Here is a 14213-nt window from a genome sequence, read left to right on the forward strand (position 1 = left end):
ATGCGCTAGCCCACTGCACATGCACTACAAGAAAGTGCAGATGCACTACAGAATGAATTCTATGCGCTTCACTGGTTACCAGATGCGTTATGTTATTTTCCAATGCGCAGAATAAAACTGAAATGTTATGCGCTATCCTAGAGTATATATGCGCTAGATAATGGGTTCAATGCGCTAAACAATATACCAAAAGTGCTAGCAAAAGGACCTAAAGTGCTAAAGAAAGGTCCCAATGCGCTAAACCAACCTTTCTGTGTGCTTGCAATATTGATCCTATATAAAAAATGATGTGATTAATGGGGTAGAGCCCCACGATAGGTTCTATAAATGTGTGCAGGAAATGTGGGGTACATAAACATATAAGTTTGATTCCAAATGTTTCCACACACCAATGGGACTCTTGGTGCAAGTTATGGAGCTATATTGAATAGCTCAACTTCCCAAGGGATGTTCCATTGTTTTCTATCTCATGGGATCCCTCAAGCCAATGCCTTTGCTCTCAAATCACTAAGCAAAGTGACTTAGGAATGACAACTCCAAGAATGAGTGATGTTTGATTAGTTTAACATGAACGCATTCCTAGATATGTATGATATTGAATCTATGATGATTTAAACTAGCATAAAAGATGATGATAAGATAAAGATTAGTAAACTTATCCTAGTATGATATACTAGTCCAACATGGATATGCTATGATATTTAAAATTACTTCTAAAATGCTATTAAGATGATTTTATCAAAGAGAGGCTAAATGCTTAGTAAAATGACTATAGATTAGATGCATGAAACTTGGATCCTTTTGTGAGAGAATGAGAGCTCTATTTATAGAAAAAATAGGGCAATGGATGGTCAAGATTGGACAATCTTAACAAGGGCTAGGATTGAAAGTTATCAATCCATGTTCACAATTCTCATTAATGAAATGGTGACACTTGTCAACGAGAGGTTTCTTGAGAGGAGATGAAAGAAGCATTGAATGCTTGAGAAGACATGAAGGTTACCTTAGGATGTAAGGTTTAAGGTTAGGTTAGGGTTATCCATTTGATAAAGATTTTATCCAAAGGATAAACTCTTGTGCAAGGGTTAAAGAGATAACCAAGTTTGAAGCCATGAATGCTTGATGAGACCCTTGGGTTAGATGAAGGTTGAGTTAGGCAAAAATTCTCTAACCATGCCAAAATGGTTAGTTAACCATTGATGGTTTGGAAGACTTTGGGGACAAATTTGCAAGAGTCCTTCCAAATTTGGGGGAACTCAATGAAGTTAGCTTGTTGAAGACATAAAGGCTTTAATGCTTTTAGAAGACTTTCCTCCAATTTTGAGAAGTGACATCCTCAAATTTAGGGAAAGGATATGATTGGAGGGATTAGGCTAATTGATTAAGATTTGATGGGTTCTAGAAGAATTTAGAAAGGGGGTTTAGAATGCAAGTGGGAGATGTAGGAAAATGCAAGTGGATGGAAAATAATTTTAATTAAAATACATTACTTTATTTCAATAAAAAAGGAAGCAACTTGCATAAATACAAGTGGAGGATTTAAATAAATAAATTAAATTTATTTACTTGCAAGGATCAATTTAATTAAATGTAAATTTAATTAAAAGGGGAGAAAGGGGAATTAATTAAATAAATTGGTTTATTTAATTAAAGGATAGAAAAGGCTTAGGTGAATTTAATTAAATAAATTAAGTAATTCATTTTATTAAATAGAGGAATGAGGTTAAAATGAATATTAAATATTCACTTAAGAAAGTGGTCAGATTTATACGTCTACAATATGATTCCTTCATGCAAGTGCAGATAGACAGGTGAACTATACCTTGAAAAAAAGATTATATATATTTTCTAGATAAATATTATATATTCACATAAAATAATATAAGTTAGTAGCAATTCATTATAGGTGCATTGAAAGACAATGATGAAGATAATAAATCCCAAATGCAACACCATCAACACAATACTATATACAGAGCTTTCCTTGGTGTTGTGATAAAAGATCATAATTATGTCAATTTCAGCTTCTGATATGTGCTAGAAGTTTGAACCATAATCAAATCAACAACATTGAGAAGAAAAAGATATTAGACACACAAAGACCTATAACAAATACATATGATAATTAGTATAATTATGGAAATGACAAGAAGATCCAACTCATTGTAGACCTTCATTAACACATCTACCTTGAACCGCCAGCTATCAGTATAAGTACCAATCGTAGCCCCTAGATAAGACGTCAAGCTCTGGGCCATAGCCGCATTCATTTGAACATACTCCATCAAAAATTTTACACCAATAATATGTTGCCAATTCACATTGCAAGGCACCAAAAACACAAAATTCAAGATCCATAGCCAAAACTGAACCAAGTCCTCACATTTCACAACAAAATGATCAAAGCTCCACGTATTAAACGTTGTTCTTTCCACGTATTAAACGTTGTTCTAAGATAGCTAAGAGAAAAGTAGAGAGGCATGGGGCCAACCCATTAAAAAGGAAGTTGCAAATTTAGGGTAGAAAAGCTAGATAAGATCAGACGTAAGTAGATTATAGTAAGTTGGGTTGTATGTATAGAGATGAAGATCCAACATAGGTCCTGGACTACAAGCTAATCTTGTTTGCATAGTCATTCGGGTGGAGTGAATGTTTTTTGGGATACATTTTTTTAAAAGATTTTGGAATGTCTCTATTTATTTATTTATAGAAAATCATGTAATAAAGCCTAAGAATATTATTATAAAGACATTTATTTTTAATTATTTAGATCTTTCTTTCTTTAACTACTGCAATTGTTGTTTTAAAATTTTAAAATTTATATTTACTAAAAATTGCACTTTAGTGTGCAATGGGTGCACTGAATGGATGAGGAAGGTTAATTAGATAATATTTTGGTCTGTTATTTGCATAAATTTGTGTAGTACATGAGATTGAAATTAGTTTCCATGATGATGTTTTTGCAACAATGGTATTGATAGATAAGTGATAGCTTCACAATAATAGGGATCTAAACACAATCGGAAAAAACCCTTGAATTGATAATAAAATTAGGTTCCATTTTTGCTAGGATCATGTTATGTTTGCATGAGAGAGAGAGAGGGGGGAGAGGGGAAAGAGGAGAGATAGAGTGAAAGAAAAATAAAGAGGAGTAGAGATATAATAATAGAGATGGAGAGAGGGAGAGAGAGGAAGAGAGGAGAGGGAGAAGAGAGGGATCTCTCTCTCTATGTGTGTGTGTTATCTTTACCTCTATTTCTCTTCCTTTGTCTCAATTTGCTTCCCCTCTCTTTCTCCTTATTCCTTTCTCTTTTCTCTTGTTTTGCCTCTCTATATCTTATCATCTCCCTATCATTTCTCAATTCCTTTATCTTTAGTATCTATCTCTCTATATATTTCAATTAATATATTACAAATAATATTATCATTAATTGAAATATAAACTCAAAATAAAATTAAAAAATATAAAATTAAATGGAAATGTAATTAAATTAAAATAAAAACAAACTATATTAAAATTGTCAAAGCTAAAATTTTAACTTCTATATTAAAAGACACAAATAAAACTAAATTTGTGTTACATGAGTTTAATTAGTAGGCCATTCAACAAATGGTGTTAGCAACAAAGATCTTAATAGAGAAGTAATAGTTTCAAATTAACTTTACATCTACTTATAAGGATCCAGACACAATTGAAATAAAACCTCTAAATGAAGAAGATAATTAGACTAATATTAAAGGTGTATCCTATGTTTGTAATAGAAGGAAGATGAGAGAGATAAGGATAAAAGAAAGATAAAATATAATATAATTTAAAATGTATACATTTTATTATAATGCATCCCATCGAAAAAAATATATTAAACAATTAAACTCTCAATAGAAATCCATTAAATAAAATTTTATATATATATATATATATTCCCAACCCATTAAAAGGAAAAAACACGTTTTTACCTCTTTACTTTTATGAGTATTGGATTAATGAATGAATGATTTTACTAACGTCCACGAGACTGAACAAACTATGGGACCAAGAAAAACACACACACTAAACCTCTTGAATATATTTTTCCATTTCTGATCTCCTGCTATGAATCTTGACTAGAAAGCTAGCCATTTGGTTGATCTTGTCGTCATCAAATAACCGATGCATGTTGTCGGTCTTCAGAATGATCTCATACTAAGCCCGAATATCATCATACATTGTGCATTCAGTAAGAAAGTGTCATTCAGTATCCACTGCTCCCATCCCACAAAACAAACAAGTTCTCTCTTCCCATAACTCCTTGGGCCTTTGCCACCTACCCATTTCACACTTGAGATGATGCGAACTAGTCCTCAGTTGTTCCACTAACAACCTAGCTTTCCCTTTAATAATTGCCCATACTTATAAGATTTATCTCCATGTTCCCCAGTTGGGTTAAACTCTTTAATGTAATACACCTTTTTGTGTCCAATGTGGTTATTCCACATGTCAGTTTGACACTTTTCAATGAAAAACTTCTTTATTTTCTTGGTATTAGAACAATCGTGTAGTTTGATGTTCCATTTATTCAGCCACTTTATGTTTTGTTTCATCCAAGTTTTCTTCCTATGGTTAAGACCCTCTTCGATCGCAATCTTGGGACACCGGTGGTTATCCATGTTTTCAACCTTCTTTAGATAACTTACTAACCCAGTTAATGTTGATGCCTCCAATGGAAAAATACCTGCTTTCGCCAAAAGGATTCCATATGGCATTGATGTTTTAACTTTGAGATTTCTTGTGATTAGGTGTTTTAGAATTCTTTCTAATGATCTCCATCAACATTTTGACATGCTGCCTCCCCAAACTTCACAACCATAAAGAACAACTGGTGTGACCAACAAACCAAAAAGAGTTTTTTTGGTTTTCCAATCCTACAATTCAACATTTATGCAGCTATTTTGAAGTAGATATGACACCTTCCATCCTCCCTAAATCCTTTTCGCTCTGCAAGTCTCCCAACTAAGCTTATAGTGGAAGTCAATCCCTAGATACTTGTATTCTTTCACAATTTCCAATGGACTCCCTTCGAAAAGAAAGGTAATTTGTTTTTCTTTCCTCTTTAAAGAGAAAATCATGATCTTGGTTTTGGAAATGTTCACCTGCATCACAACCTCCATACAAAAAATGCTCTAGAGGCCTTAAGTGATCCATCAAACCATGAGCCATTTTAGAAATTAGGATAAGATCATTAGCATATAAAAGTAATTTCACCACATATCTTGCAAGATGAACCCCTTCACCATTTGAATTGTTTAACCGTGTTTCAATTTTATTAATGTATAAACCAAATAAAGTGGGGGATAGAGGGCACACATGCTTGACACCAATGTCACTACCAAAGCACTCAGACATTCCCTCCTTAGTTTTGATTTTTGCTCTAACTTTCTCATATAGCCTATGGGTAACCACTCTATCTATGCCAGGTACACCCAAGTCTTCCATTCCGTTCCATAACTTATCTTTAGACACTGTGTCAAAGGCCTTTTTAAAGTCTACAAAACAACAATATGCCTCTTGCCCTTGATTATCCCATATTTTCTCTATCAAATGCCAAAGAGTGATGCAATGATCGATGGTGGAATGTCTAGGTCTGAAACCAGCTTGACCTTTGGCCTTTATACCTTCACCTTCTGCCCAACTGCTGATTCTACACTCTACCATGCTCCCAAAAAGTTTGTCGACAAGAGGATTGACCATAATAGTGCGGTAATTAGATGGATTGTTGGTATCCCCACTTTTAAAGAGAGGGATAACCACACTAGTTGTTCAATCCGATGGGAAACCATCTCAAATGACACTATTGAATATACCCTTTATGTGAGGAGCGAGAAGCTTGGCTCCCCACTTTAGAAATTCAGCTTGAAGCCTGTCGATATCACTTGCCTTACCATTTTCTAAACTCTTTATCCCCTTTTTGATATCCTCTATCATGAATAGCTCTGCTGAAGTGTTCACTATGGGAGGAGAGTGCTTCTCGTGAACCCACTCATAAAGAAGCTTTGCATAATCAAGCAATTGGGCATCAATGATACTATTTTCAGTTTTTTTTCTCTGTTGTTGTAATTCCTTCCAAAAATATTTGGGGTTGTTCCTACCAAGAGAGATTAACTCCTTCCTTCTTGCATTTACATATTCTTCTTTTTTTGCTTGAATCAACTTTGCGTATTTCTTCTTGTTTTCTTTGCTTGGATCTTTCCCCTTGAATTAACTCCATTTCTGAGGCCAATACAATGTTCAACGATGGCGCTAAGAAAAAGGGCAGATTTTGCAATAAAAAAATTACTAATTTGATGTTGTAACAAACATGAATCGTCATGCCACGTGAATCACTGGACATGGGTGACCCACAAGCAAACAAATTTAAATGTGTCCAAGTTTGAAGAAATTCTATTTCTTGTGGTTAATAATGTGGAAAAAGAAAAATAATTAGCATTCATTGGTTGGAAGTATAGTATAAACATTTAATTTTTGCTTGCACGATTCTCCAAACAAAAATAATTGCATTTAGGTAAGCTTGAAAACATTAGTCTCCTGCATATAAGGCAAGGACTAATAATCTAAAAAATTACACATAATATATTTTATTAGTATTTGTTGTTAGGCTAGTACTATTGCAATCGTTTGCACCCAATTTTTGTTAACTCATTATTATTCAATTGCTTTTCCACCAATTAGAACAAAGATTTTTTTCTTTTGATATGTTTATAATTTAAAAAAAAAGTTAAGATGCATGATATATAAGTTACAAAAATTGTTTTTCTACAATCTAATTGACTCAAATAAATTACATCTTATTATCGGATTTCACGGATCCACTATCTTAATAATAGTATAATCTAAAATACTGTATAAAGATTAATATAGTAATTATAAATAATTTATTAATATATATGATAATAAATCTATTATTAATAATTATATTAAAAAAACAATTAAATAATTATTAATTGAGATTAAGATTATTATTATTAATTTTAAGGTTATTATTTAAATAAGTGATTATAACTTAATTAATAATTATATTATAACTTTAATCTTAATTTTTATTAGTTATTATAATTCTAAAATTCTAAAATTATGATTAGGATTAAAATTAGGTTTATAGTAAGAGTTACTATTAGAATAAGGGTTATGGTTAAGGTTAAAATAAGGTTTAAATTATTTCTAAATTAAGATTAAAGTTAGGCTTAGACTTAGATTCTAAATTACACTCTAAAATTCTAAAATTATGATTAGGATTAAAATTAGGTTTATAGTAAGAGTTACTATTAGAATAAGGGTTATGGTTAAGGTTAAAATAAGGTTTAAATTATTTCTAAATTAAGATTAAAGTTAGGCTTAGACTTAGATTCTAAATTAGCATTAAAATTAAGGAAAAAATAAGATTAGGTTTGCATTTAATGTTACATTTAGAGTTAGAATTAGGTTAAAAATTTGAGCTAGGGTACAAATTATGTTAAGATTAGAATTAGGATTATTGTAAAGGTTTGAATTAGCTATATATATTAGTATAAGTTTATAACTATATTACAATTATGAACACTCTCCATTATTACACCGAGAGGCGTAACCTACAATGGCATCATATAGGAGTCATCAAACTTGTCAGTGTAAGAAAAAAGAAATGATCCATATTCCTGTCAGTTACAAACACATCACAATTATAAAGGGTTACAGAAATGCAGCCAACTGAAAAATTAACGCATTGAAGTTCAAGAGTCATTGATGTTTGCATAACATTGCCGTTTAAAACTCTTCACCATTTATCCTACCCTCACCGTTTCTGCACAAAATCTTCAACTTCTCGTTTGATACGATGTTTTCCATGAAGACATATGTATTTTTTTAATTAGAAAAACAGAGTGAAGTGACCGTTAGATTTATTTCCTTATATTGCTCTTACTTTCCATAAAGTTTCCCTTAAATTTCATAGGTACTTATATGGAGGGCCTAAATTAAAATAAGGAACTTAATACATGATAAATTTAAACGTTTAAGGAAATTTCCATATAGAGCTCCACGTATTCCACTTGAAGACTTAAATATAATTCATTTGCCTTATAACAGTTTTTAAAAGCATAACGTTTGATATAAATTTCTTTTAATTATATTTTGAGTTTTAAAGATAATTCGGACAGTTTCAAACGCATGACAATTAACACATCCAAGAAGAGAGGCATTTTTCTTTATAAGCGATTTCTCTTACATTTTTTTTTGGTTCGTGAAGAGATCCTGAGCTGGTGAGAAGAATTGGTGCTGCCACAGCTTTGGAAGGTCGAGCTACAAGAATTTCTTATGCATATCATCTTTGGTTTGCAGCAGCAAACCCCTGAAAACCACCGAAAGGGATTTCCCTTTGTAGCAGGACAGTAAGATTCTATCACATTTGATCGGTTTCATAGGTAAACCCTGCAACGTTTAGTATTTATCTTTTGATCATTTTGTTGCAGTCAAAACAATTTTTGACTAGAATTTTTTTCTATTTTAGCGGTAATAACAATTTGTGACTGAAATTTGGTTGATTTTTTTTTTTTTTTTTCAAAATTTTGTTAAAGATTTTTTTTAGATTTCAGGGTATTTTTATTGTGATTCTCTATGTTGTAGCAGATTCAATATTTATTTAGAGATTTATTTTTATACAATTGTATACACATGTTTCCTGCTCTAAAACCACCACCATATGATTCCTTGTAATTTTTACTGCTTGGACTTTGGATTCAGTAGTAAGTTCAAATATACATCTGTGAAATTTTGAATGCTAATAAAGAAGCATTGTGGGTTTTTTAAAAGTAGTATCAAGTGGGGATTCAACATCGGGAGTGTTGCAAACTCTTATGCACTTAGATGCCACTGCATCTGATGATGCAATTGACAATTGCTCTTCATTTATGTAAAACTCTGACTGTAAATGTTGATCTTCTGCATTTATACTAAGCTCAGACTCTGAATATTTATTTTTACTGTGATTTTCTATGCGTTAATTTCTTAAATGATGTAGCATAGCATTCTGCAAAACCTCAATAGCATATCTATGTCTACCATAAATGGCATAGGTCTTGGCATATAGATAATAGCCGTTGTAGATTATCTCAATTACTTTTCCTCTCTTGGTCATATATAAAGCAGGATTTTCTCCATCTCCTACACAAGGAAAAATGATCCACATGTATTGGTTTTCAATAGCATAACAAAGAAATCAGACCAATGTACAAATAGAAAAAACACAACTTCGGTAGAAAATGATCCGTATAGATTTATGAGAGCACAATGATTAAATTAGACATCTGAGAAGATAAAACCTATTGAGGCTAAAGAAATGGTGTTTGTAGTCATATGTAAATGTAATATGCTAATAATGTTTTTAATCATTTTTCTTTAATCAATTTATCAATAGAAAATATTTAAAGCTACAATACATTGAAATAGATATTAACAATTATAATGACTTCAAGTTTATTTTATTTTACAATTAAAAATGCAACTTTCTATATTCTATGAGTTATTTCCTTCTAAAAACATAAACATGCTTTTGAAGAACTGTTTTCATCTTGGAATGGTGTCTTACAAGAAAGTTTCTATATTTATTGTGCCTTTTAATAATGGATATGGATAACAATTCTATATTATTTTAAGAATAGTATAGCTGAATTGATTGACACCATTGCTTTGATACCAAAAAAAAAAAAAAAAAAGAATCTTAATTTTCAATTTAGAAAAATTCAAAAAAAATTCTATGTTTGATTTAATTTTAAACATAAAATATAATGTTTCTAAATTCAAAAAACTCAAAGATATATGCATACATGTAGATATATAATGTTTCTAAATTCAAAAAATCAAAATTACATGCATGCACAAATATTTTTAAAATAATATATATTTTTTTATTTCCAATTTAGTCAAATACAAAATTATTTATATATTTCTATTATAAATAAAATATAATGTTTCTAAATTTAAAAAAATCAAAATTTCATACACAAATATTTCAAAACAATTTAGTATTTTATATTACATTTTCTCTCTTTATAGATTATATAATTTTTCATATCAATGTCATTTTTCTATTGATATTTTATTTATCTCCTAGTTAATTTTATACTATTTTATTATATTTTAATAAAGTTTGAAATTTAGTTGTATTTGAATTCCAAAAATTAAAAAAAATAATCCTTTTTAACTTACATTTTATAATGACATTTTTTTATTCCACAAGACATTTAGCATATGGTTGTGTTAACATAGTGTTTATACAATATATATGTTCTATACATTATTAAATGAAATGGTACCCTCAATCTAAACCAAAATGAACTTTAAAATTAACTATAAATTACAAAAATTTGAAATAGTAAACCTAATTGAATATGAATCCAAGTCAAACTAGCATACTAATGCTAAATCATAAGAAAGCCTAAAACAATTAATTACCATTTATAATCTAAAGGTCATCACTTTCATTAATTAAGCTAGAACCATGGTTTCTTTTGTAGGGTTAAATTAAAACCTCAATGATGTGCCACAAATCAAATTCCAAAAGAAATACTTTTATATTAGTAAACTAAAAGCTAAATAGGGTTAGAGTTAATGATATGTTAAATATAATCTTGGATCAAAATAATAAGACCAAATCATTTAAACCCTAAGGCTTATTACTGGATCCAAATAAATTTAAAGCTAATTTATGATATGTTAAAAACTATAATTTTAATCTTATCATTGGACCAAAATAATAAGACCAAATCATGTAAATCATAATGATAATCCTACCCCTAACACTAAACCCTAACCCTAACAAAAAACCTAACCCTAGCTATAATATTAAACCCTAACCTTAACCATTTTCCTAACCATAAATCTAAACCCTAACCATTATCGTAACCCTACCCCTAATCCTACCCATGATGTAAACCCTGAACCTCCTAATAATACTCACTAAAATCCTTATGCTGACCCTAATCATAATCCACCCCTAATCCTAACCTTGATATAAACCCTAACCATAATTCTAACCCTAACGCTAAACCCTAACCCTAACCATAACCCTCGCCATAATATTACACCATAACCCTAACCATACCCCTATCCCTAACCCTAACTCGTACCATGATATAAACGCTAATCTTGCCAATAATTCTAACCATAACCCTACACCATAAACATAATTGTTATAGTAACCCTAACCTCAATCTTGAACAAAACATCATAATTTTTATTCTATCTCTAATTTCAATATTATCTATAACCCTAACCTTAAGCCTAACCTAATAATAACCTTAAATCTAACTAGATCTAGATAACCAAAAACCTAATCTGGAACTCCATTAGCAAACCAAATAATATACATATATTGGTTTCAAATGTAATCCTAATTGAATTTTACTCCAAAGCCATAACCTGATTGAACTCTAATCATAATTTAACCCTAAACCTAATTTAATTGAATAATAACCCTAATTCTAACCTAAATTGAAATATAATACTGATCCTAACTACAATTAAACCCCTATCATAATCAATCCTTGACCTTGACAATATCTAGGCAATCTATACCTAATTGAACCCTACCAATAACCTAATCTTACCATTATTGAAACCTAACCCTAAAATAACCCTAAGCTTAATTATAAACATATAGTTAAGAATTCTACAACTTGAACCCTAATCTAACCATAATTAAACACTAGCACTAATCCTAATTTAAACCCGACCCTAATGTAATTGAATCCTAGCCCAAATTGACCTCTATTCCTAACCCTAAATATAATAAAACCCTTTCCACAATCAAACCCCGAGTCTAATTAACTATAACCTTAACCCTTAACCCTAATCCTTCTAATTGAATGTTAACCCTAAACTCAACTCTATTTGTAGATTTGAACCTTAATATGAGTGTAACTGAACCCTATTCTAACCCTAACCCTATTATAAACCTAACACTAATCCTAACCCAAACCCGAACCCTAACTCTTATAGCTATCATCACTTACTATCTTTAATTGTAATCTTATCCCTAACTCTAACCCTATTCCTAATTATAATTTTGATCCTAACTCTAACCCTATTTTTTATTATAATCATTGATTATAATCTTTAACCATAACCTTAATTGTAATCACTAAGAATAACCCCAATACTAACCCTAACCCTAACCCTAGAGCTAATCCTAATTATCATCTTAACCATAACCCTAACCTTAACCCTAATTTTAAACCTATCTCTTATTCTAACCCTAACCCTAACCCTAACCCTAATTCTAACTCTAACCCTAACCCTAATTATAATCCTAACCATAACCCTAACCCTAATTATAATTGTAATCCTAACCCTAACCCTAATTTTAATTATAATCACTAATTACAATCTTTAATACTAACCCTAATTATAATCACTAAGACTAGACCCAACCCTAATCCAAACCCTAATTATAATGATAACCATAACCCTAACCCTAATTATAATTATAATCCTAACCCTAACCCTAATTTTTATTACAACCTTTAACCCTAACCCTAATTCTAACCCTAACCCCCATCCTAACCCTAACCTAACCATAACCCTAAACCCTAACCCTAACAAAAATACTTAGCCCTAACCCTAAAACCTAATTCGAACCCTAACCCTAACCCTAAACCTATCCCTAATCCTAAGAGTAAATCCTATTCATAATCCTAATCATAACTCTAAACCCTAACCCAAACCATAACCCTAATTGTATCCTTAATCTCAAACCCTAACCATAATCCCTACCCTAACCCTAAGCCTAAACCTATCTCTAACCATGATGTCATTAATTACCCTAACCCAAATCTAAACCCTAACCTTAACCCTGATCCTAGCTTGATGTAAACCCTAACCCTAGCCATAATCCTTACTATGACTCTAACCCTAAGCCTAACCATAATCTTAAACCTAACCTTAACGCCAACTATGATGTAAATGATAAACTTAAGAATAACCTTTATCATAATCCTAACCCTAACCCTAATCCTAACTCTAACCTAACTATAATCGTAAACCTTAACCCCTAACAATAATCTTGCCCTAAACTTAACCCTAACCCAAATTGAACTTTTATTCTAATCTATTTCTAACCTTAATCCATCCCAAACCTTAATCCTAATTGAACTTTAATACTAATTTAACCCTAACCTTAATGTAATTGAACCATAACCGTAATTATAACCCTCTTTGATGTAAACCCTAAACATATTAATTGTAATCCTGGCACTAAACCCTAACCATAAACTTAAGTTCCTTAACACTAAATCTTAACCCTAACCATAATCCTAACTGTAATCATAAACCCTAACCATTATCGTAATCGTAATCCTAAACCCTAACCCTAATTATAACCCTAACCATGTTATAAACCTTAACCCTGAACATAATACTAACCCTAACCCTGAACCAAAACATAACTATAAACCAAATCCTAATCCTAATGATACCCCAAGTTCTAATTCTAACCCTAACCCTAACTTTGATGTAAGCCTGAAACATAATTATAATCATGACACAGCCATAAACCTGACCATAAATTTAACCCTAATATTAAACTACATAACCCTAACCCTAACCCTAACCCTAACCCTAACCGTAATCCTAAACCCTAACATTAACCATAATCCTAAACCAAAACAAAACCCTAACGTTGATGTTAACCCTAACCATGATATAAAACCTAACCATTATCATAACCCTAACGGTAAACCCTAACCCTAATCATTAACCTAACCCAAACCATGATGTAAACCTTAACGCTAATGCTAAACATAACCATAATACTCGCAATTAAATAAAGTTTTATATTAACATTAAATGAAGTTTAATATATCTTAGATTTTAGTATTTCATATGTCTCTATGTAATAATATAATAATATTATAATATAATTTATTTTAATAAAAAGACAATATAAATATATATTTATTTATTTTATGTTTTCCATGTTGCGCCGCAACTGCCACTAGCATATATACCTTAAATTTTAATTTAATCTATATAAAATACGCCGAGATATATCCTTTTTGAGGCACCTATTTCAATTTAGGGTATAAAATTGATTAAAAATAGACGCCTCGAGAAGGATATATCTCGACGTATTTTATATAGATTAAATTAAAATTTAAGATATATATGCTAGTATTATATTATTCTCATATTTTTATCCAACCTAACT

The sequence above is a fragment of the Cryptomeria japonica genome, chromosome 7, assembly GCF_030272615.1.
Source record: "Cryptomeria japonica chromosome 7, Sugi_1.0, whole genome shotgun sequence".
Taxonomy (NCBI): domain Eukaryota; kingdom Viridiplantae; phylum Streptophyta; class Pinopsida; order Cupressales; family Cupressaceae; genus Cryptomeria; species Cryptomeria japonica.